This window comes from Rhinolophus ferrumequinum, chromosome X, assembly GCF_004115265.2.
Source record: "Rhinolophus ferrumequinum isolate MPI-CBG mRhiFer1 chromosome X, mRhiFer1_v1.p, whole genome shotgun sequence".
Classification (NCBI taxonomy): Eukaryota; Metazoa; Chordata; class Mammalia; order Chiroptera; family Rhinolophidae; genus Rhinolophus; species Rhinolophus ferrumequinum.
In genome coordinates this window covers 76,556,065-76,582,763 of record NC_046284.1, presented here as the reverse complement: position 1 = coordinate 76,582,763, position 26,699 = coordinate 76,556,065, and positions in this window count along the sequence as shown.

Sequence of the window (26,699 nt, the reverse complement as noted above, 5' to 3'; positions counted from 1 at the left end):
CAATTCATATTTCATAGCTGTCACATAACTACGTGTTTCATTCTTACCAAAACAATGGAAATGCTGCACAAAACTAATTCAACTGGTTTTTATTTCACTTTTTTTTCCCTGTGGACAAAATAAGTCTTTGGGTTCTAGAAATTTATTTTTTTTTAAATTTATTGGGGAGACAATTGTTAGTAAAATTACATAGATTTCAGGTGTACAATTCTGTATTACATCATCTATAAATCCCATTCTGTGTTCACCACCCAGAATCAGTTCTCCTTCCATCACCATATATTTGATCCCCCTTACCCTCATCTCCCACGCCTCAACCCCCTTACCCTCTGGTACCACTAAACTATTGTTGTATTAGTTAGTGTCCATGAGTTTTTGTTTCTCATTTCTTTGTCTTGTTCTTTTGTTGTTTTGGGTTTATATACCACATATCAGTGAAATCATAAGGTTCTCTGCTTTTTCTGTCTGACTTATGTCGCTTAGCCTCATACTCTCAAGATCCATCCATGTTGTCACAAATGTTCCTATATCATCTTTTCTTACCGCCGAATAGTATTCCATTGGGTATATATACCACAACTTCTTTATCCACTTATCTATCGAGGGACATTTTGGTTGTTTCCATGTCTTGGCCACTGTAAACAAAGCTGCAATGAACATTGGAGCACACGTATCTTTATGGATAAATGTTTTCAGAATTTTTGGGTAAATACCCAGGAGAGGGATTGTTGGGTCATATGGTAATTCTATTCGTAATTTTTTGAGGAACCTCCACACTGCCTTCCATAACGGCTGCACCAGTGTGCATTCCCACCAACAGTGTATGAGGGTTCCTTTTTCTCCACAGCCTCTCCAACACTTGTTACTATTTGTCTCCTTCCAGATGATAGCCATTCTGACTGGGGTGAGGTGATATCTCATTGTGGTTTTTATTTGCATTTCTCTGATGATTAGTGATGTTGAGCATTTTTTCATATATCTATTTGCCATTTGTATGTCCTCTTTGGAGGAAAGTCTTTTCAGGTCCTCTGCCCATTTTTCAACTGGGTTGTTTGTTTTCTTGCTGCTGAGTTTCGTGAGTTCCTTGTATATTTTGGATATTAGCCCCTTATCGGAGGCACTGTTTGCAAAAATCTTCTCCCATTCAGTTGGTTGCCTCTTTATTTTGTGGATGGTTTCTTTTGCTGTGCAGAAGCTTTTAAGTTTCATATAGTCCCATTCGATTATTTTAGCTTTTACTTCCATTGCCTTTGGAGTCAAATTCATAACACGCTCTTTGAACACAAGGTCCATAAGTTTAGGACCTATGTTTCCTTCTATGCAGTTTATTGTGTCAGGTCTTATCCTTAAGTCTTTGATCCATTTTGAATTAATTTTGGTACATGGTGACAGATTGCAGTCCAGTTTCATTCTTCTGCACGTGGCTATCCAATTCTCCCAGCACCATTTATTGAAGAGGCTGTCTTTCCTCCATAGTATGTCTTTAGCTTCTTTGTCAAAAATTATCTGTCCATATTTATGTGGTTTTATTTCTAGGTTCTTAATTCTATTCCATTGGTCTATGTGCCTGTTTTTCTGCCAATACCACGCTGTTTTGATTATTCAAGCTAAAGTCAGGGAGTGTGATACCTCCAGTATTGTTGTTTTTTCTTAAGATTGCTTTGGCTGTTTGGGGTCTTTTGTGGTTCCAAACAAATATGATGATTTTTTGTTCTATTTCTTTGAAAAAATGCCATTGGGTTTTTGATGGAGATTGCATTAAATCTGTATATTGCTTTGGGTAATATGGTCATTTTAACTATGTTGATTCTTCCAATCCATGAGCACGGAATGTCTTTCCATTTCTTTATGTCTTCTTTTTGTCAGCCTTTTCAAAGAACCAGCTCTTTGTCACATTAATTTTTTCTATTGTCTTTTTGTTCTCTATTTCATTTACTTCTGGTCTGATTTTTGTTTCCTTTCTTCTGCTGACCTTGGGTTTCACTTGTTCTTCTTTTTCTAGTTCTTTAAGGTGTAACATGAGGTTATTTATGGGATTTTTCTTGTTTCTTGAGATAAACGTGTAATGATATAAATTACCCTCTTAAAACTGTTTTTGCTGCATCTCAAAAATTTTGGTAGGATATATTTTCATTGTCACTTGTTTCTATGTATCTTTTGATCTCTCCTCTAATTTCTTCTTTGACCCAGTCTTTCCATAAAAGCATGTTGTTTAATCTCCATGATTTTTTTTTCCTGCTTTCTTTTTGCAGTTGATATCCAATTTCAAAGCCTTGTGATCAGAGAATATTCTTGGTATGATTTGAATCTTCTTCAATTTGCTGAGGCTGATTTTATGTCCCAATATATGGTATATCCTTGAGAATGTCTCATGTACACTAGAAAAGAATGTATAGTCTGATGTTTTACGATAAAATGCTCTATATATGTCAATTATATCCATTTCATCTAATGTGTGTTTTGGGGCTGCTATTTCGTTGTTTATTTTCTGTTTGGATGATCTATCCATAGCTGTCAATGATGTGTTTAAGTCCCCTAGTATAATTGTGTTTTTGTCAATTTCTCCCTTTAGTTCTGTTAGTAGTTGCTTGGTATATTTCGGTGCTCCCTGATTGGGGGCATAAATATTGATGACTGTTCTGTCTTCCTGTTGTATACTCCCCTTTACCATTACGAAATGTCCATCTTTTTCTCTTGTTATCTTTTTCACCCTGAAGTCTGTTTCATCTGATATCATTATGGCTACACCTGATTTTCTCTGGGTACCATTTGCTTGGACTGTGAATTTCAACCATTTCACTTTGAGTCTATGCTTGTCCTTGTAGCTGAGATGTGTCTCTTGGAGACAGCATATGGTTTGGTTTAGTTTTTTGATCCAATCTGCTACTCTGTGCCTTTCTTTTGGTGAATTCAGTCCATTTACATTTAGGGAGACTATTGATATGTGAGGACTTCCTGTCATTCTATCTTTAGTTTTCTGGTAAGGCTGTGTGTCCATTGTTTCTTTGCCTTTTTGTTGTTGTCTATTATTTCTGTGTGGTGGTGTTCTATGATGTTTCCCCCTATTTCTTCTTTTATTTTATTATACATTTCAGTACTGCATTGTTTTTGAGTGGTTACCCTTAAGTTTATGTAAAAGAAAGTTTGATATTTAGAGTATTCCATTTTCTTCAGTACGCTTACTTTCTCCATTCCCATATTCCGGTTCAGGCTTTTAGTCTCCCCTTTTCATGTTTTGGTTGCCACAAATTGTCCCTGTTGATGGTGGTCGAATAGACTCCTTTGATATTAATTGTAATGCAGGTCATGTATTAGAAAATTCCCTCAGCTTCTGTATGTCTGGAAAAGTCTTTATTCCTCCTTCATAACTAAAGGATATCTTTGCTGGATATATTATTCTTGCCTCCTAATTTCCCTCTTTTAATAGTTTGAATATTTGGTTCCACTCCCTCCTGGCTTGTAGAGATTCTGCTGAAAATTCTGATGATAATCTAATGGGCTTTCCTTTGTAGGTTACCGTCTTCTTTTCCCTGGCTGCCTTGAGGATTCTTTCTTTGTCGTTGATTTTAGACAGCTTCAATAAAATGTGCCTTGGAGAAGGCCTGTTGGGATTGAGGTAATTAGGTATTCTATTTGCTTCTTGGATTCGAGGATCCAGTTCTGTCCACAAGTTTGGGAAGTTCTCATCAACAATTTTTTTCAATGTATTCTCTGTTCCCTTCTCTCTTTCTCTCCTTCTGGTATGCCCATTATTCTTATATTGCTCTTTCTGATGGAGTCAGAAAGTTCTTGTAGAGTTCTTTCATTTCTTTGATCACTCAAGTCTCTTTCTTCTTCCATCCGTGTCATTTCCAGCTTTCTATCTTCGATGTCACTGATTCTTTCTTCCATCTGGTCAACTCTACTACCTAAGCTGGTTATTTCATTCTTAATTTCTTCTATTGAGTTCTTAATCTCCAGAAATTCTATTTGGTTCTTTTTTAAAATTTCAATCTCTTTGGTAAAGTGCTCATGTTGTTCTTTGATTGTGTTTCTGAGTTCATTAAACTGCCTTTCTGTGTTTTCTGGCATCTCGTTGAGTTTTTGCAGAACTGCAATCTTGAATTCTCTGTCATTTAAGTATATATTTCCATATCTTTAAGTTCCTTTTTTGAAGACTTTTCACTTTCTTTCTGAGCTGTCTTGTTGCCTTGGTTATTCAAGGCAATTACTGATTTATTATTTCTCTTCCTAGACATCTACAGGAGTGGCTTCTTCAACAGGTTGATACAAAGAGGTCTTTCTTTTGTTTTCCAGTACTTGTTGGTAGAATGTTTTATTTTCTCTCCAACTGCAGCCTTTTTTTTCTCTCCCATGGTAGAGCTATGTTTTCTCTGCACTATTCCAGCTTCTCACACAATGGGGTTATTCCCTGGGTGATGGGCTTCTCCTCTGTTAATAGTTCACCTGGGTCACATGGTGCAGTGTCCGTGTGGGTATGCAGAGAGCTTTTGAAGTTCCAAAGCTCTTCCTGCACCAGATTCAGAGCCCATATGTTTCAGCAGTTCTGCTCAGTCCTGCAGGGATCCGCCCAGATAGGTGGGGCCAGGGGCGGAGCGAGTTGTGAGAGGTGGCCCGGAGCAATGGCGGTGACCACCACCATAGCCAGTCCTGTTTCCACAGCCCCCTCCTCTTTGCCTGAACTAGTTAGGCTGCGAATCTGTGTCTGCGGTCCACAATTCTCAGAAAAGCAAATATTCTGTTCTTTTGATCTGACACTGAGACTGTTCCACTTCTAACACCGGTTGGTTTGGGGCGGGGCTAGCTCTGGGAGGGTGGGGAGGGTGGCGGCTAGTCTCAGTGCCTAAGGCTTCCGTTCTTTGCTCGGCATTGAGGGCTTAAACCACTGTTTTCAGCCTTCTTCCCTCAGTCTTTTCTCTGAGGTCTCTGCTGTGAGTGTTGGGTTCAGCCGTGTTATATGCTGCCCCCTCAGCCCTGTGGCCGTAAGCGGAGCCCTAGCAGTCTGATTTCTTCCCTCTCCCGCAGCTGCCGTAGTTCCGGGATGCAGCGAGCTCACAGCACTGAGCTAGGTCTTTGTCCTGCGCCCACGCGGCTCCGTCTCTGCACTTCTCCCTTCCCTCCTCCCCCGCTCACGCGATTTGCCCACGTTTCAGTGAATTCAGTAGTGGGTCTCTTCGTCTTGCCCGTCTGCTGTGCAGGGAGTCCTTTGTGAAGTTATTGTTGTTACATTAGTTGTAAATTCCAGGTGAGCTTTACAGAGGCTCACCTCACACCACCATTTTGATGACATCCTTAGAACTTTATTAATTCGTATAGCTTTCACATTTTCTATCCAATGGAATTTTTCAATCTTTACACCCTCACACGCTGCTTTAATTTTTTCTGCTGCTGTTTAATTCTTTTATTATATATTTTTTTATTTTTCAATTACATTGGACATACAATAGTCTATTAATTTCAGGTCTACAACTTAGTGATTAAATATGTATATACCTCATGAATAATCACCTTGATAAGCCAGTAATCATCTGATACTATATATAATGCATACAGTGTTATTGATTATATTCTCTATGCTGTACCTTATATCTTTGTGACTGTTTTTATAACTGCTAATTTATATTACTTAATCCCTTTCACCCTTTCACCCTTTCACCTAACCCCCCACCCGACATCCCATCTGGCAACCATCAATTTGTTCTCTGTATCTATGAGTTTCTTTCTGTTTTCTTTGTTTATTTTATTTTTTTTAGATTCTACATATAAGTAAACTCACATGGTATTTGTTGTTTGCTATCTGACTTATTTCACATAGCATAATATCTTCTAGGTTCATCCATGTTGTTGAAAATGGTAAGATTTCATTGGTTTTTATGGCTGAGCAATAATCCACTGTATATATGTGCCACATCTTTTTTTCACATTGAAATACAATCTTTATTATACAAGGTCTGACAATTAAGTTTGAGAACTTGTTGCAATGATGTTCCTAATCTTTTTTTGATATCAGACGGATTATTCATTGTGAATTTTTACCAACTGGACAGCAATTTAACCAAATTTATTATTTGGAAGTGATGAAAAGGCTGTAAAAAAGTTATATGACTTGAACTTTTCGCTCACAATTCATGGCTCTTGCATCACAACAATGCACCAGCTCACATGGCACTATCTGTGAGGGAGTTTTTTAGCCAGTAAACAAATAACTGTATTGGAACAACCTCCCTACTCACCTGATCTAGCTCCCAATGACATCTTTCTTTACTTGAAGATAAAGGAAATGTTGAAAGGAAGACATTTTGATGACATTCAGGACATCAAGGGTAATATGGCGACAGCTCTGATGGCCATTCCAGAAAAAGAGTTCCAAAATTACTTTGAAGGGTGGACTAGGCGCTGGCATTTCTGCATAGCTTCCCAAGGGGAATACTTCAAAGATGACCGTAGTGATATTCAGCAATGAGACATGCAGCACTTTTTCCACTAAGAGTTCACAAACTTAATTGTCTGCCCGTGTATACAAAATTCCCCTATATTCATGGGCCTATCTTCATTATCTGTTTTTTTCCTGCACCAGTACCACAATGTTTTCATCACTATAGTTTTATTAGGTCATTTTTATATCAGGTAACTACAAACATGTACTTTTTAATTCCTTTGCCTTTTTTCACCCATCCCCTCAACCTCCCTCCTATCTGGCAACCATCAAAATGTTATCTGTAGCTATGGGTTTGTTTGTGTTTTGTTTGTTCACTTATTTTATTCTTTACATTCCACATATAAATGAAATCATATGACATTTTTCTTCCTCTGTGTGACGTACTCCACTTGGAAAAATACCCTCTGGGTACATGTATGTTGTTGCAGATCGCAAGATTTCATTCTTTTTTATGGCTGAGTAATATTCCATTGTATCTATGTACCACCTCTTCTTTATCCATTCATCCATTAATGGACACCCAGGTTGCCTCCATATTTTGGCTATTGTATATAATGCTGCAATAAACATGGATGCACTTGTCCCTTCAAAGTAGTGTTTTGGGTTTCTTTGGATAAATACCACAAAGTGGAAGTACAGTATCCTTCTTTGTCTCTTGTTATAGCCTTTGTTTTCAAGCCTGTTTCATCTGATATAAGTTTTTCTACCCCAGATTTTCATTATTTTTTTCTTCTTTTTTTTTTTTTTAAGATTTTACTGGGGAAGGGTAACAGGACTTTATTGGGAAACAGTGTGTACTTCCAGGACTTTTTTCCAAGTCAACTTATTGTCCTTTCAATCTTAGTTTTGGAGGGTGCTGTTCAGGTTCAAGTTGTCCTTTCAGTCTTAGTTGTGGAGGGCAAAGCTCAGCTCCAGGTCCAGTTGCCATTGCTAGTTGCAGGGGGCACAGCCAACCATCCCTTGTGGGAGTCAAACCGGCAACTTTGTGGTTGAGAGGACTTGCTCCAACCAACTGAGCCATCCGGGAGCTCAGTGGCAGCTCAGCTAAAGGTGCCACGTTCAATCTTTAGTTGCAGGGGGCGCTGCTCACCATCCCTTGCGGGACTCGAGGAATTGAACAGGCAACCTTATGGTTGAGAGCCCACTGACCATGTGGGAATTGAACCGGCAGCCTTCGGAGTTAGGAGCATGGAGCTCCAACCGCCTGAGCCACTGGGCCGGCCCCTGTTATCCATATTTATTATCTTTTCTTTCCCTTCTTTTTCTCAAAGAAATACCTTTATTATTTATTGTAATACTGCTTGGTGGTGATTAATTCTTTTAGCTTTTTCTTGTCTGGGAAGCTCTTTATCTGCCCTTTGATCCTAAATGATAGCTTTGTCTACAAGGGGACTCGTATAACACTATCAGCTGACTTTTCAACATAAATATTGCAGGCCAGAAGTGATTGGCATGAAATATTCAAAGGATGAAAAGCAAGGGCCTACAACCACAGTCTCAGAGCTCACCTCCCCCCACACTCCTAGAGTTAGAAGCAGGTTTCAAAAGAAATTGTACCAGTGTCAGATTAAAACACAAAATATCTATAGTGCTGAAAACTGGCAGTAGGGAAGGAGCTATAGTGGTGAGACAGCTGTGGGCTGGAAGTAGCCATTACTCAGAGCCAAAAACACATCAGCTGCCTCTCACAGCCTAACCTGCCCCCACCTTCCTAGGCACATCCCTGTAGGGGCTACCAGAGCCACTGAAACACACAGGCTGTGTGTCTGGCTGCAGGGGCACCAGTGGGGTGTCAGAAGCTCAGAACTCTATCATCCACCAATCCTCCCACAGGGGAAGTGCTCTGTGACCCAGAAGACCTGCTCACAGAGGAAAACCCCACCTTCCAGGAAACCCATAGCGTGAGAAGTCAAAACAGTACAAGAGAAAATAAAAGCTACAGTGTGAGAGAAAATAAAAGGCTGCAGTGGGAGAGAAAATAAAACAGTAACACTTACTGGAAAGCAAAAGAAAGACTTCTTCATATCAACCTGCTGCAGAACTCACTCCTGTAGATGCCCAGGAAGAAAAATAATAATTCATTAATTGCCATGAATAACCAAGGTAAGAAGCCAGCTTAGAAAGAAAATGAAAATCTCCAGAAAATGAACTTAAATGCACAGAAATACGTGACTTACATAACAGAGAAGTTAAAATTGCAGTTCTGAAAAAACTCAACAAGATGCAAGAACAGTCCGGTAGGCAGTTTAATGAACTCAGAAATAAAATCAACAAACAAAATGAATATTTTAAAAAGAAACTGAAATTTTAAAAAAGAACCGAAAAGAAATTATGAAGAAAAAATAACTCAGTAAAATACGTGAAGCATGAAATAGCCAGCTTAGGAAATAGAGCTGACCAGGTGGAGGAAATAAATAGTGATATCAAAGATAGAAATCTGGAAATGACACAGATGGAAGAAGAGAGAGACTTGAGAATTAAATGAAAGAACTCTACAAGAAATTTCAGCCTTCATCAGAAAGAACAACATAAGAATAAAGAGTATACCAGAAGGAGAAATGAAGATGAGAACAGATAGTATATTTAAACAAATAGTTGATCAGAACTTCCCAAACCCGTGGAAAGCACTGGCTCCTCAAATTCAAGAAGCAAACATAACATCTAATTACCTCAATCCCAACAAGCCTTCTCCAAGACACATTAAATTGAAGCTGTAAAAAATTAATGACAAAGAAAGAATACTCAAGGCAGCCGGGGGGGGGGGGAGGGAAAGCAGTAACCTATAAAGGAAAGACCATTAGATTATCATCAGATTTTTCAGCAGAAACTCAATAAGCCAGGAGGGGGTGGAACCAAATATTTAAACTATTGAAAGAGAAAAGTTATCAGCCAAGAATAATATATACAACAAGGTTATCCTTTAGATATGAAGGAGGAATAAAGACTTTCCCAGACATAGAGAAGCTGAGGGAATTTTCTAACACAAGACATGCATTACAGGAAATACCGAAGGAGGCTATTCAACCTGAAACAAAATATCAAAATAATACAAAACAATAGGGAAGATTACTAAAAGACAGACAGAAGCAGAAAGTGGCAACCCCTACACAAAATAGGGCACTAACATACCTAATCATAATATAAAGACTAAAGAAGATAAAAACATTTTTTAAAAAAAGGAAAGAAAAAAAAACCTTGCTACTGCAACTCAAAAATCAACTCACAGCACAAATAGGAATAACTTGTGAAAACAAAAACATAAAAGGGGGAGAGTAAAGATCTAAACTGGCAAAGAGGAATGGAGAAAAGAAATATGCTGAAGAAAAAGGACTACTGTAATATGAAACTATTTGACACAAACTTAATGGTAACCACTAAAAAAACTATCCAGAGCTAAGACTTATAACATAAAAAAAGAAGAAATGGAAAAAATTGTAGAATACCACCACACTAAAATAGAGAGAAACAAAAAGGCAAAGAAACAATTGAGACACCAAACAGCTAGAAAACAAAAGATAGAATGGCTATAAGAAATCCTCCTATATCAATAATCACTCCATATGTAAACGGTCTGAACTCAACAATAAAAAAGGTGAAGAGTAGCAATTATATCAATAAACAAAACCCAAACATATGCTGCCTCCAAAAATACATCTCAGCCACAAGGACAAATACAGACTTAAAGTGAAGGGGTGGAAACCAACACAATAAGTAAATGGTACCCAAAGAAAAGCAAGTGTAATCACACTTATGTCAGAAAAAACAGACTTCAGGATAAAAATGGGTAAAGAGACAAACACGGACATTTCATAACGATAAACGGGACAATACAACGTGACATTACACTTATCAATACATATGACCTGAATCAGGGAGCACTGAAATATACAAAGCAACTACGAATAGACCTAAAGGAAGAAATTAACCAAAACACAATTATAATAGTGAATATAAATATGTCATTGACAGCTATGGATAAACCATCCAAACAGAAAGTCAGCAAGGAAACATCAGTCTTAAATGACACATTAAATGACCAAATAGACATAACTGACATTTACAGAGAACCTCATTCTCAAACACCAGACTATACAGTCTTTTCTAGTGCACATGGAAGATTCTCAAGTAAGATCATGTGTTGGGACATAACACTAGCTTCAGCAAATTTAAGAAGACTGAAATGGTAGTGACGTCATCAAGATGGCAGCATGAGGTGAGCCTCTTGAAATCTCCCCTGGAATTTACAACAAATCGAACAACTATAACTCCACAAAGGTCTCCCTTCACAGCAGACAGGCAAGATTAAGAGACTCACTACTGAATTCACCTAAAGGAGGACAAATTGCGCAAGCAGGGGAGGAGGAAGGGAGAAGTGCAGAGACTGAGCCCCACGAGCACAGTACGCAGCCCTAGCTCAATACTCTGAGCTCGCTGCATCCCGGAACTACCACAGCTGAGTGAGAGAGAAGAACTCGGACTGCTAGGGCTCCACTTATGACCCACAGGGCTGAAGGGACAGCATAAAACACGGCTGAACCCAATGCTCATGGCAGAGACCTCGGAACAAAGACTGAGGGAAAAAGGCTGAAAACGATGGTTTAAGCCCTCACTGCCACAGAGAATGGAAGCCTTAGAAACTGAGACTAGCTGCCCCCTCTCTGCCCTCTCAGAGCTTGCCCCACCACCACCTGCCCAGTGCTAGTAGCAGAATAGCACCACTGTCAGATCAAAAGAACAAAATATTTGTAGTTCTGAGAACTGTGGTCTGCAGACTCATATTCGCACCCCAACTAATTCCAACAAAGGGGAGGAAGCTGTGGAAGCAGGATCTGCAGTGGTGGTGGTCACCGCAATTGCTCTGGGCCACCTCTCACAACGCACCTCACCCCTGTCCCCACCTATCTGGGCAGAACTATGCAGGAGTAAAAAGAACTGCTGAAACACACGGGCTCTGGATCTGGTGGAGTAAGAGCTTTGGGACCTAAAAAGCTCTCCGCATCCCCACATTGATGCGGCGCCCTATGACACAGGCAAACTGTAAACAGAGGAGAAACTCGCCTTCCAGGGAATCCCCCCAAAGTCTGAGAAGGTGGAATAGTGCAAAGAAAACATAACACTACAATGTGTGAGAGAAAAAAAGGCTGCAATTGGAGAGAAAATAAAACATTCTACAAACACGTACTGCAAAACAAAACAAAGATCTCTAACTATCAACCTGTTGCAGAACCCACCTCTGTACATATCGAGGAAGAGAAATAATAAATCATTAATTGCCATGAATAACCAAGGCAACAAAACATCTCAGAAAGAAAATGAAAAGTCTCCAGAAAATGAAATTAAACATAGGGAAATATGTGACTTAAATAACAGAGAATTCAAGATTGCAATTCTGAAAAAAACTCAACGAGATACAAGAAAACACAGAAAGGCAGTTTAATAAACTCAGAAACACAATCAAAGAACAATATGAACATTTTACCAAAGAGATTAAAATTTTAAAAATGAACCAAATAGAATTTCTGGAGATTAAAAACTCAATAGAAGAAATTAAGAATGAAATAACCAGCATAGGTAGTAGAGTTGACCAGACAGAGGAATGAGTCAGTGATATTGAAGGTAGAAACCTGGAAATGACATGGACGGAAAAAGAAAGAGACTTCAGACTTAAAAGAAATGAAAGATCTCTACAAGACCTTTCTGACTCCATCAGAAGGAGCAATATAAGAATAATGGGCATACCAGTGGGATAGAAATGAAAAAGTTAACAGAGAATATATTCAAACAAATTGTTGATGAGAACTTCCCAAACTTGTGGACAAAACGGGATCCTCGAATCCAAGAAGCAATAGAACACCTAATTACCTCAATCCCAACAGGCCTTCTCCAAGACACATTGTATTGAAGCTGTCTAAAATCAACGACAAATGCACAATCCTCAAGGCAGCCAGGGAAAAGAAGATGGTAACCTACAAAGTAAAGCCCATTAGATTATCATCAGATTTTTCAGCAGAAATAATAGAAGCCAGGAGGGAGTGGCACCAAATATTCAAATATTCAAAATATTTAAAAAGAGAGAAATTATAAGCCAAGAATAATATACCCAGCAAAGATATCCTTTAGATATGGAGAAGGAATAAAGACCTTTCCAGACATACAGACACTGAGGGAATTTTCTAAAACACAACCTGCATTACAAGAAATCCTAAAGGAGGCTATTTGACCACAATCAACAGGGACAATTTGTGGCAACCAAAACATAAAAAGGGGGAGAGTAAAGGCCTGACCCGGAACATAGGAATGGAGAAAGTAAGCATGCTGACGAAAATGGAATAATCTAAATATCAAACTTTCTTTTACATAAACTTAATGATAACCACTCAAAAAAAAATCCAAAACTGAAATATGTGCTCTAATAAAAGAAGAAACAAAGGCAAAAGTCATAGAATACACCACACAGAAATAATCGACGACAACAAAAAGGCACAGAAACAATGGAGACACAGTCTTACCAGAAAACTAAAGATAGAATGATAGGATATCCTCATATATCAATAATCACCCTAAATGTAAATGGACTGAACTCACCAATAAAAAGACACAGACTAGGAGGTTGGATCAAAAAACTAAACCCAACCATATGCTGTCTCCAAGAGACACATCTCAGCTACAAGGACAAGCATAGACTCAAAGTCAAAGGGTGGAAATTGACACTCCAAGCAAATGGTACCCAGAGAAAATCAGGTGTAGCCATAATGATAGCAGATGAAACAAACTTCAGGGTGAAAAGTGAACAAGAGACAAAGATGGACATTTCATAATGGTACAGGGGACTATACAACAAGAAGACATAACAGTCATCAATATTTATGCCCCTAATCAGGGAGCACCGAAATATACCAAACAACTACTAACAGAACTAAAGGGAGAAATAGACCAAAATACAATTATACTAGGGGACCTAAGTACACCATTGACAGCTATGGATAGATCATCCAAACAGAAAATAAACAATGAAATAGTAGCCCTAAATGACACATTGAATGAAATGGACATAATTGACATATATAGAGCACTTCATCCTAAAATATCAGACAATACATTTTTTTTCTAGTGTACATGGAACATTCTCAAGGATAGACCATTCATTGTGACATAAAACTAGCCTCAGCAAATTTAAGAAGGTTGAAATCATACCCCACATATTCTCTGATCACAAGGCTTTGAAATTGGATGTCAGCAACAAAAAGAAAGCAGGAAAAACGACAAATACATGGAGATTAAACAACATACACTTAAAGAACAACCGGATCAAAGAAGAAATTAGTGAAAAATAAATGAGAATGAAAATGCATCCTACTAAAATATTTGGGATGCAGCTAAAGCACTTTTAAGAGGGAAACTTATATCACTACAGGCCTATCCAGGAAAAAAGAAAATTCCCAAACAAATAACCTCACGTTACACCTTAAAGAACTAGAAAAAGAAGAACAAATGAAACCCAAGTTCAGCAGAAGAAAAGAAATAATAAAAATCAGAGCAGAACTAAATGAAATAGAGAACAAAAAGACAATAGAAAAAATTAACGTGACATAGAGCTGGTTCTTTGAAAAGATTGACAAAATTGACAAACCCTTGGATAGACTCACTAAGAAAAAAAGAGAGAAGATACTAAGAAACAAAATCAGAAATTAAAAATGGGAAGTTATAGTGATGCCACAGAAACACAAAGGATCATCCAGGAATACTATGAAGGAGTATAAGCCACCAAATTCAATAACCTAGAAGAAATGGACAAGTTCTCAGAAACATATAGCCTTCCTAGGCTGAACCATGAAGAACTGGAAAATCTAAACAGGCCGATGACCAGTAACAAAATTGAATCAGTTATCCAAACCTTCCCAAAAGCAAAAGTCCTGGACCAGACAGCTTCACTAGTGAAATCTACCAAACCTTCAAGGAGGATCAAATACCAATCCTCATTTTATGGGGCCAAAATTACCCTGATACCAAAACCTGGCAAGGACAACACAAAAAAAGAAAACTACAGACCGATATCTCTGATGAACACAGATGCAAAAATGCTAAACAAAATTCTAGCAAATTGAATGCAACAATGCATTAAAAAGATTATTCATCACGACCAAGTGGGATTCATCCCACGGGCACAAGGATATTTCAACATACGCAAATCCATCAATGTGATACATCACATAAACAAAATAAAGGACAAAAATTATATGATTATATCAATTATTGCAGAATAAGCATTTGACAAGAAACAACATCCATTTATGAATAAAACACTTAATAAAATAGATATAGAAGGAAAATAACATAATAGAGGTCATATATGACAAGCCCTCAGCTAATCTCATAATTAACTGTGAAAAACTGAAGCCCTTTGCTTTACGTTCAGGAACACGACAGGACTGTCCCCTATCACCTCTGCTTTTCAACATACTGCTGGAAGTCCTCGCCAGAGCAATCAGACAAGAGAAAGAAATAAAAGGCATCTAAATTGGGAATGAAGAACTTAAATTGTGACTCTTTGCAGATGACATGATGCTATATATAGAAAACCCTAAAGACTCCACCAAAAAGCTATTAGAAACAATCAACAAATATAGTAAAGTTGCCGGCTACAAAATCAACGTACAAAATCCATCGCATTCCTATATACTAACAATGAAATCTCAGAATAATAAATTAAAAAACAATTTCTTTTGCAATTGTAGCTATAAGAATAAAATACCTAGGAATAAACTTAATCAAGGATGTGAGAGACCTACATGCTGAAAACTATAAGACGTTTTCAAAAGAAATTGAAGAAGCCAAAGAAATGGAAAGACATTCCATGCTCATGGATGGGAAGAATCAACATAGTTAAAATGGCAATATCACCCAAAGCAATATACAGATTTAATGCAATCCCCATCAAAATCCCAATGGTATTTTTTAAAGAAGTAGAACGAAAAATCATCAGATTTGTTTGGAACCACAATAGACCCCGAATAACCAAAGCAATGTTAAGAAAAAAGAACAATGCTGGAGGTATCACACTCCCTGACTTTAGCTTGTACTACAGGGCAACAATAATCAAAACAGCATGGTATTGGCAGAAAAACACACACGTAGACCAATGGAATAGAATTGATAACTCAGAAATAAAACCACATAAATATGGACAGATAATTTTTGACAAAGAAGCAAAAGCCATACAATGGAGAAAAGACAGCCTCTTCAATAATGGTGCTGGCATAATTGGAAAGCCACGTGCAAAAGAATGAAACTGGATTGCTGTCTGTCACCATGTACCAAAATTAATTCAAAATGGATCAAAGATTTAAGCATAAGACCTGAAACAATAAAATGCATAGAAGAAAACATAGGTACTAAACTTATGGACCTTGTGTTCAAAGAGCATTTTATGAATTTGACTCCAAAGGCAAGGGATGTAAAAGCTAAAATAAATGAATGGGACTATATCAAACTTAAAATCTGCACAGCAAAAGAAACTATCGACAAAATAAAGAGGCAACCTACTGAATGGGAGAAGATTTTTGCAAACAGTGCCACCAATAAGGGGCTAATATCCAAAATATACAAGGAACTCATGCAACTCAACAACAAAGAAACAAACAACCCAATTGAAAATTGGGCAGAGGACCTGAAGAGTCATTTCTCCAAAGAGGACATACAAATGGCAAATAGACATATGAAAAAATGCTCAACATCACTAATCATCAGAGAAATGCAAATAAAAACCACAATGAGATATTATCTCACTCCAGTTAGAATGACTATCATCAACAAGACAAATAGTAAGAAGTGTTGGAGAGGCTGTGGAGAAAAAGGAACCCTCATACACTGTTGGTGGGAATGCAGATTGGTGCAGCGCTATGCAAGGCAGTGTGGAGGTTCCTCAAAAAATTACGAATAGAATTACCGTATGACCCAGCAATCCCTTTCCTGGGTACCTACCCCAAAAATCTGAAAACATTTACACATAAAGACACGTGTGCTCCAATGTTCATTGCAGCTTTATTTACGGTGTCCAAGACATAGAAACAACCAAAATGTCCTTCAATAGATGAATGGATAAAGAAGTTGTGGTAATATATACACAATGGAATACTATTCGGTGGTAAGCAAAGATGAAATAGGACCATTTGTGACAACATGGATGGATCTTGAGATTATAATGGTAAGTGAAATAAGTCAGACAGAAAAAGCAGAGAACCATATGATTTCACTGATATGTGGTATATAAACCAAAAACAACAAAAGAACATGACAAACAAAAACTCATAGACACAGACAATAGTTTAGTGGTTACCAGAGGGTAATGGGGGGTTGGGGGTAGTAGATGAAGGTAAAGGGGAATGAATATATGGTGATGGAAGGAGAACTGACTCTGGATGGTGAAAACACAATGGGATTTATAGATGATGTAATACAGAATTGTACACCTGAAATCTATGTAACTTTACTAACAATTGTCACCCCAATAAACTTTAATAAAAAAAGAATAAATTTAACAAAAGATTTGAAGGACCTGTGTACTTAAAACTGTAAGACATTAGTTTTAAAAATTGAGGAAGACACAAAGAAATGGAAAGTTAGTATTCATGGATTGGAAGAATCAACATAGTTGAAATGGCCATACTACCCAAAGCAATGTACAGTTTTAAGGCCACCCCATAAAATCCCAATGGTATTTTTTCAAGAAATAGAATAAAATATCTTCAGCTTTGTGATGAGACAAGTAAAGAGTTAACAGGAGTGGGCATGCTAGCTGGCAAGATGGGAAGGGCAAGGAGTTAACAAAAGCAAGTTTGTAAACTGGCAGGAGCTAGCTTAAACATTAACTGCTTGACTCTGACTCCCCTGGCCAGCACTGCACCTTCAGGCTGACAAGCACCTTACATTCCTCATAGGTGGGAACAAAATAGTTCCCAATCAAAACAGCAACCCCCTTCAAGCTGACATCCATCACAGATGGGAACAGAAAAATTCCCAGAAGACAATTGCAATGGCAGTCGCCTTGCAAGCTGACAAGCACCCTACATCCTGCTTAGAAAAATATAAAACCCCAGAACTCCTTCACATCAGTACCCCTTTCCTCTGATGGACTCTGCCCTGGCTAAACTTCCCTTTGCCAGAACCGTCTCTCTTTGACTTTTAATAAATCTTTGCTTACTCTTGCAGAGTCTCATAAATTCTTTTTACATTCTGCAAAGGACCAGGGGTTAATTTTTCACCAAGACATTTGGGTGCTGAAACTTGGGAGTTCGACTCTACCTCCTCCTCTCCTTACTGGGGGTTTCCCCCAGAGGCTCTCCAGAGCCTCTCACAGATCCCCTCCTTTGAGGGTTGGAAACTGAAGCTTCCAGGCCAGGGCTACTCTCCCGTGGAAGCAAAAGTCTGACCTCTCTGTTGGTTGGGGAATCCCATTGCCAGACCTGGTGTGAGGCTCTTCTCTATTTCTCTGGGGACAGGCGAGTCACCTTGGCCACAGTGGGCATGGGACAGACACGTAAGTGCCTCTAGGGTGTCCACCACTTTCAAGAAGTCTCCTGTGACAGGATAACCTAGTAGCGGTCCAGGACTCTATGACTAGGTCCTGCCAGGTGCAAGCCAAAGACCTGCTCACCAGACAGGCACACAATTCAAAGACACACAGTCTCCCTCCCTGCTGGCCACTCCCTATAGTTCTTTTCGGTGACTTGCTCCCCATTCTTATTTTGCTTCTCTGAATCTCTGTCACCACATCCACAGGTCAATGGGCCTTTGGTAAGTAAGTGATGTGCCTTGAGACGTCCATTGGGGCACCAGGAATTCCATGGGCAGGGCCCACAACCCTTGCTTGACCTTAGCTGTGGCGGGGACACCCTCAAAACTAATGGTCATTTCTTTTCTCTTTCCCCAGAGTATGCGATAACAAGTGCACTAATTCCATAACTCCTGGGTCAGAGACTTGTTTAGAGGATCTTGAGGGATGCCCCTCAATCTCCTAGTTCAGCTATCACGAGACCACCATCCCTAGCACCATGGACGGCTCCTCATCTGTTCCTCTAGACTCCCCTCTTGGCTGTCTTTTCAAAAATTGGACCAAATTCAACCTCTCCTCTCTCAAAAAGGACAAAATGACTTTCTTTTGCAAAACTGCCTGGCCTCAATATAAACTAGACGATCAGGAGGTCTGGCTAACTAATGGCACTCTGAACTATAACACCATCATGCAACTACATCTTTTCTGTAGGCGCCTTCACAAACGGCCTGTTCTATATGTTCAAGCCTTTATGGCCCTGAGCCAGAACCCAGACCTCCAGAAACAATGCCAAATGTCCCTTATAAAATTTCCTCAGTCTCCCCTTCCGGATCTTTTAGACGACCGTTTTTTATCTCAGGTCCCTCCTAGTCCTCCTCAAAACCCACCTCCGACCCCTCCTACCTCTCTTTCCTCAAACTCTTCTATCCCTTACACCTCTCCTTCAGCTCCCCCTCCCTATTCTACCCCAGTTCCTAGTCCTGCAGGCATCACACTTAGTGGAGCTCATTTTAAGGCAGACTCCATGCTGCCTCTATGGGAGGTTACAAACAGAGAGGCCGGTGCAATTAAGGTTCATGTTCCTTTCCCCATGGCAGATCTAGCTCAGATAGAAACAAAATTTGGAAACTATTCTGAAGATCCTTCTAAGTTCATTAAGGAATTTCAGGGCATAAGTATGGTCTTTGATCTTACTTGACAAGACATTCACATCATTTTAACCACCTGCTGCTCCTTAGAAGAAAAGAACCAGATCTGGGCTCTTGCCCAAAGATACGCAGATGAGCTAGCTGTTTGGAACTCAGGACAATACAGGGCTCAGGCCAAAGCTATTCCCAATCATGATCCTTATTGGAATTATCAAGCTGGCCAACAGGTCCGAAATAGATGAGATCATATGGTCACCTGTCTTATTGATGGCATGAAAAAAGGCATTATTAAACCAGTGAACTATGAGAAACAGGGAAATTACTCAAGGACCAGATGAAAACCCGGCCCTCTTTCAATCCCACTTGGCTGATGCCCTCTGAAAATATACTAACCTAGATTCTTCTATGCCCGAGGGCATCACTATCGTCGGCATGCATTTTATTGGGCAGTCAGCTCCAGATATCAGAAGGAAGCTTCAGCAGGGTCCCCAGACTCCATTCCCTGTCCTTCTAGATATGGCCTTTAAGGTCTTTAACAACAGGGACGAGGCAGAAAGGGAGTCTAGGATATGGAGGGATAAGGAAAAAGATCAGAGAAGGGCTCAATTAATGGTCGCTGCCCTTGCCAGCACCCTGTCCTCACAGTCTTACCTGGGTTTAGGCCCACGAAGAGGGAGGCCACCAAAGAGGGACCCAAACACCTGCTACAACTGTCATCAGGAAAGTCGTTGGAGTAAGGCTTGTCCTTACCTAGCCAAGAGGGCGCCCCCTGGCCCATGTCCCCTTTACAAAATGAAGGACACTGGAAGAAGGGCTGCCCCCTCTCCCCTCCAGGAGGGAGGCCATCCTGACTCCGAAAAGGCCAAAAGGATGGCTCCTCCAACCAGCTGTCAATGTTGGTCATCATTGACCACAAGCCAGATGACTGCCACCTTGACTGACAGGCCCCGGGATTCGTCCAGTCTCCCCTCTTCATTATCACAGAAGCTGAAGCCAGGGTAACGCTTGACATGGCAGGTAAGAATGTTATCTTTCTTCATGATATGGGTGCCACACTCTCTGCTCTAATTCATCACCTCAGCCATACACGTCCCTCCAGCCTCCTCCTAACAGCTATCGAAGGCAATCCCACCACCTGCAGATGGACCCTACCTTTACCTTGTCGCTTTGGGTTCCTTACTTTCACACATAGCTTCCTAATTATGCCTCAGTGACCTATACCACTTTTAGGGTGAGATATTATGCTGAAACTACAAGTTTCCCTCCAGATCTCTCCTAACCCGACTCAAATACCTGCTCTGCAGCTGATTTTCCCTTCTAAAGCATTTAACCCTAACCTGTCTACAATTCTTCCCTGGATCGAAAAACAGGTTAACCCCATTGTCTGGGATCAGGAAACTCCTGGCAGAGCGTCTCATCTAACTCCAGTACAGATTAGGCTGAAGGACCCTACCTATTTTCCCTGTAAGCCTCAATACCCCACTAATAGGGAGGCTTTTCTCAGACTTCAGCCAACTATCAACAAGTTCCTCAGGCATGGGCTTTTAATTCCCTGCAATTCTCCCTGCAATACACCCATTTTTTCAGTCAAGAACCCATCTGTGCAATACTGGTTAGTTCAAGACTTAAGGATTATTAATGAGGCAGTAATTCCAATCCATCCTTTAGTCCCTAAACTTTATACCCTACTGGGACTAATCCCCCCAGGGACTGAATGGTTCACTGTCCTGGACTTAAAGGATGCCTTCTTTTGTATTCTGCTAGACCCTCAATGTTGATTTTTATTTTCTTTCACCTGGACAGACCCTCACATTCAGGTCCGCAGCCAATATACTTAGACTGTCCTACCACAAGGCTTCCGAGACAGTCCTCACCTTTTTAGCCAAGCTCTAAGTGGAGACTTGAGGGATCTTTCCCTCCCTGGGGCTACTATCCTCTAATATGTTGATGACCTCCTCATTTGTATCCCAGCCAAAGAAAGTTCAGATAAGCATACAATAACAACTTTAAATTTTCTAGCAGAACAGGGCTACCGAGTATCAGCCTCAAAGGCTCAGATTTCCCAGTAACTAGTAACTTATTTAGGATTTATTCTTTTACCTGGACAATGACAGATTAGCATGGAGAGCAAAGAACTCATCACATCCCTAGAGGCCCCAACCAAGAGACAACTTACAACCTTTTTTTGGCATGGCTGGCTGGCTACTGCTTCATATGGATTCCTCAGTTTGGAGTTATAGCAAAGCCTCTTTGTGAGGCCCTTAAGGGTCTGGAGCAAGAACCCTTAGACTGGAATGCAGAGCTTGAATGTGCCTTCCATGCTCTTCAGAAGGCTCTAACTGAAGCTCCTGCCTTAGCTCTCCCAAATCTCTCCAAGCCCTTCTTACTCTATATCTCTGTGAGGAAGGGAATTGCCCTAGGGCTACTTGTCCAGAATCTAGGCTCAGATCCCAGGCCTGTTGTTTATCTCTCTAAGACACTGGACTCAGTAACAAAAGGCTGGCCCTCCTGCTTCAGTGCTTGCGGCGTTAGCCTTACTGTTAAAGGCTAAAAGCTCATAAGTTCACCTTCAATTAACCTCTAACTGTCTTTACCCCACATCAGGCCATAGATGTCTTCAACTCCAAGGCACCACACTGGCTGTCAAACAACAGGCTTGCCCCAATACAAAATCTGTGTTTAGACTTCCCAGACTTAGTTATCAAGCCCTACAATACTTTAAACACCTCTACTTTACTGCCACATCCCTCCTCCCTGACCCAATACAAGTGCCTAGAAGTTCTAAGCTTTTCCCACTGTGCTCGGGAGGATTTAGAAGATGCTCCCTTTCTGGACCATGATGAAACCTGGTTCACAGATGGGAATTACTTTATGTCCCAAGGACAGAAAAGGGCAGGATACGCTGTTGCCTCTTCCACCACTGTAATAGAGATGGGAGCTCTCCCCACCCATACTTTGGCTCAAAAAGCCAAATTAATAGCATTGACCAGAGCCTTGCTCCTAGCTAAGGACCTAAGAGTCATTTATACTGACTCAAAGTATGTTCATCATGTCCTACATGCTCATGCAGCCATCTGGCAAGAAAGGGGCTTTCTAACTTCTCAGAATAGCCCCATAAAGCACAAAGAAGAGATTTTATAGTTACTTGAGGCAGTCCAGGCCCCTACTAAAGTTGCTGTAATCCACTGTCAGGGCCACCAATCAGGTACAGACAAAGTAACTCAATGAAGTAATTTTGCTGACCATATGGTTAAGTCAGTTGCTTTTTGTACAGAGGGCTATAATATCAAAACAGGAAAGCTAGACACTCTTCTCGACCCTCTTAAGCCTTGCTCTGTCAAGTTTCTGCTCTGTCAAGGCTCTGTCCCTTTTTACCTATAAATTTTACTTCTCAACCTGTCTACACTCCTAAGGAAAGACAAAAGGCAACAAAGAGGGGTACACACATAACCCTCAGGGATGCCTCCCAGACCCCCAAGGAAAACTCCTCATCCCCCAAGCCTCTCAGTGGAAGTTTCTCTACAATTTACATCATTCAACTCATCTAGGAACTAAGGCCATACTGGAAATTGTTAGGCGCCATTTTTTAGGATACAATATCCTCTCAGACCTCCAAAGCATTTCTAAGATGTGCCCCATTTGCCTCAAGGCTAATCTTGAGGGGAACCGTAGACTCCCTCTGCTTTTAGAGCCAATTCAAAGGAGAGGACAATCCCTGGGGGAGGACTGGCAAATAGACTTTACCTATATGCCCCCCTACAAAGGATATCATTATCTCCTAGTTATTATTGATACCTTTACTGAATGGATAGAGGCCTTTCCCGCTAAGACTAAAAAGGCCTCAGAGGTCACCCAAGCCCTACTTGAGGAAATAATTCCTCGGTTTGGCCTGCCTTGGTCCCTACAAAGCGACAATGGGCCTGCTTTTGTCTCTCAGATTACTCAGCAAGTCTGTGATGCCCTTCAGATTACTTATCACCTACAGTTTGCCTGGCACCCTCAGTCATCGGGGAAGGTAGAGAGAGCTAACGGGCTTCTCAAGAAACATATCACTAAGCTCATCCTGAACCCAGTTTCTACCTCTCATTCTTCTCAGGCTCAGGATCAGTCCCCACTTGGACATTCACTTGATCCCATTTGAACTCCTTTATGGGAGGACTTTCTTATCAACAGACCTACACTAGACCCTCAATTTAATTCTTTAGCCACATATGTCTCCTCCTTAGGTCAAACTCTCAAAGAAATCCATTCTTATGCTAACACCCTATCTCCCAGCCCCAGACTCTTCCTTAGTGGGATCAGAACATCCCAAAGTTAACCCCGGAGATTAGGTCTTTCTTAAGATACTTCCACAACAGTCTAAACCTCTTCAATCTGTTTGGACAGGACCTTTTTAGGTCATCCTAACAAGGCCCATGGCTGTCAAACTCCTTGGACACTCATTATGGATACACCTATCTCGGATAAAGCTTGCTCAAGAGCCAGACTCCAACGAGGAAATAACAGCACCTGAGGACACCCTGGACACATACTCCTGTGAACCAATAGAAGGACTCACTCAATCTCTTAAAAAAAAATTAGATAAATCATAATTAATCGTGATGTTTAAACATCCCATTCTTCTGGTTTCTTGTCCTCTGTTGGCTCCTTGTCATAGTCCTTGGTCAGTGCATGAGATCTTGTCTCCTCCCTCCCAGCTGGAACAATTCTTCTCATTGTTAAGATGACCCTATTTTGGCTTCTAATACTTCTACTCTCCCTAACAGCCCTCCAGAGATCACTTGCACCTAGGGAGAACATTCTTACTATACCCCAAACAGCACTCCAGATTTTAAAAAGAGCCAATTCAATCTATACCCATGATTGTTGGATTTGTGTAAATTTCCTCTCACCCCAAAGGGGACTTATCCTGCCTCCCCAAGGGAATGGGTCTTGACAGAGGCTCGTCTCATCTTACATTTTACTTGGAATCCCTCTCTCAAGGGTCTATTTGCTCCAGCCAACCAGCTCTTTACCCACGTACAACAGAGCTTCTTGCCTCTTGCCGTACTAAGGAGAAGCCCATCTTAGGAACCCGCTATACACAAATAGAATTAAGAGACTCTCCACCTCTCTGTATCACCAGGAAACCCTGTACCTATTCCCATATCCTAGTTGGCGACACCAAAACTGCAATACAACCTTCACACTCCAGTTCCCTTACACCTACTCTCCTTACCAACATCCAGCCTTTAGCATCCCACCATGATTTCCTAAACCTGGAAACTTATCTGTCAGTCCATTCATCACTTCCACCTCCCAGTACTGTGACAGCAGACCCAAGGGACCCTGTCCCCAAAACTTTTGGTTCCGTCCTTTGGACTACTCGGGAAATTGCCAATATTCTAGCTCACACTACAGAAAACCACATGGGTTAATTCTTGATCCAACCCACCCAATATTATTCTGGGAGCTGGATACACATAATAACAACATCCCATGTGTAGGCCCCCTCGGGGCTGCTTATTTGGCCTCTCACTACAATGCCACTGCATCCATAGCAACTTTCACTAGCCCAACACCTGAGTTCTTATTTCATTTCTCTGTACATGCATGTCTCCACTCCCCAGGAACCTTCTTCATCTGTGGGCCATTTGCTTACCAATGCTTTCCTGCCAGTTGGATGGGAACATGCACCATTTGCTTTCTAGCATCAGATATTCACTTAGCTAGTGGGGATCAGTCTCTATCCATCCCCATAATGGCCCCTATATTTAAGGCTCCCCAGGTCAGGTGAGCAATCCAGCTGATTCCTTTCCTTGCAGGTTTGGGAATTACTGCAGGAACAGCAACAGGAGCTGCTGGACTTATCACTGCCTCCAAAGCCTATCATGAGTTATCAGAGGAAATCACTAAAGGCTGGGAATGGCTAGCCAAAGTCCTAAGTGACTAAAAAGACGAGATCAACTCCCTAGCAGCAGTCATGCTACAGAACCACCAAGGATTTGATATGCTTACAGCTGCCCGGGGTGGTGTCTACCTAATGTTACAAGAGGAATGTTGTTTCTGGGAAAATAAAACCAGAGTAGTTCAAGAAAACATAGAAAAACTAAGAGATCAAGCCTCTAGACTTAGGGAAAAGGCAACCCAGGGATAGATGGCCTGGGCTAGCACTTGGTCTTGGGTCTCCTGGTTTCTGCCTCTCATGGGCCCTCTTGTTTCTTTTCTCCTAATACTAATTTTTGGCCCCTGCATCCTTAATCTGCTAATAAAGTTTATTTCATCTTGCTTTCAGGCATTTAAACACCAAATCCTCCTCCACAACCTCCTGTAATTACAGGATTATGCTCCTGTAAGACATCCAGCCCATCCCCACAAGAAACCTTGAAATTACTATCAGCCCCATAGACCAGAGCTCCAGCTCCCAGCCAGGAGCCCCCAGCTCAGTCCACTCCCTAGATGACACTGCCTGGGTTTTCCAAGGCCTAGTTGCTCTCCATCCCCAACCGGCAATCTCTTAGGTAGGGACAGCTCTATGCCCTTACCCAGGTCTGAAGCAGTTATGGTAGGTGGACCCTTGTCCCAATTTCCAAAGACTTTTCATTGCCGATTGGAGATGGGGGAATGATGAGACAAGTAAAGAGTTAACAGAAGCGGGCCTGCAAGCTGGCAAGATGGGATGGACAAGGAGTTAACAGGAGCAAGCTTGTAAGCTGGCAGGAGTGAGCTTAAACATTAACTGCTTGGCTCTGACTCCCTTGGCCAGCATTACACCTTCAGGCTGACAAGCATCTTACATTCATCAAAGGTGGGAAAAAACTAGATCCCAATTGCAACAGCAATTGACATCCATCATAGATGGGAACAGGACAAGTCCCAGAAGAAGACAATTGTTAACAGCAGCCCCCTTGCAAGCTGACAAGCACCCTAAATTTTGCTTAGAAAAATGTAAAACCTTAGCACTCCTTCTCATCAGGGAAGCTGTCCCTATTGGGCTCTGTCCTGGCAAAACTTCCCTTTGCCAGAACTGTCTCTCTTTGACTTTCAATAAATCTTTGCTTACTCTTGCAGAGCCTCGTAATTTTTAATATTTTTTTAACATTCGGCAAATGACCAGGGTTTTATTCTACATCAAGATAATTTCTATGGAACAACAAGAGATCCCAAATACCCAAAGCAATCCTAAGGAAAAAGAACAAGCCTGGATGTGTCACACTCCTGAACTTCAGGTTGTACTATAAAGCAACAATAATCAAAATAGCATGGTATTGGCAGAAAAAACAGACATATAGACCAATGGAATAGAATTGAAAACACAGAAATAAACCCACATATATATGGGCAGATAATTTTCAGCAAAGAAACCAAAAATATACAATGAAGAAAAGAAAGCCTCTTCAATAAATGATGTTGGAAAAACTGAAAAGCCACATGCAAAAGAATGAAAATAAACTGCTATCTCTCACCATGTACCAAAATTAATTCAAAATGTATCAAAGACCTAAACATAAGACCTGAAACAATAAACAATGTAGAAGAAAACATAGGTACTAAACTTATGGACCTTGGGTTCAAAGAGCAT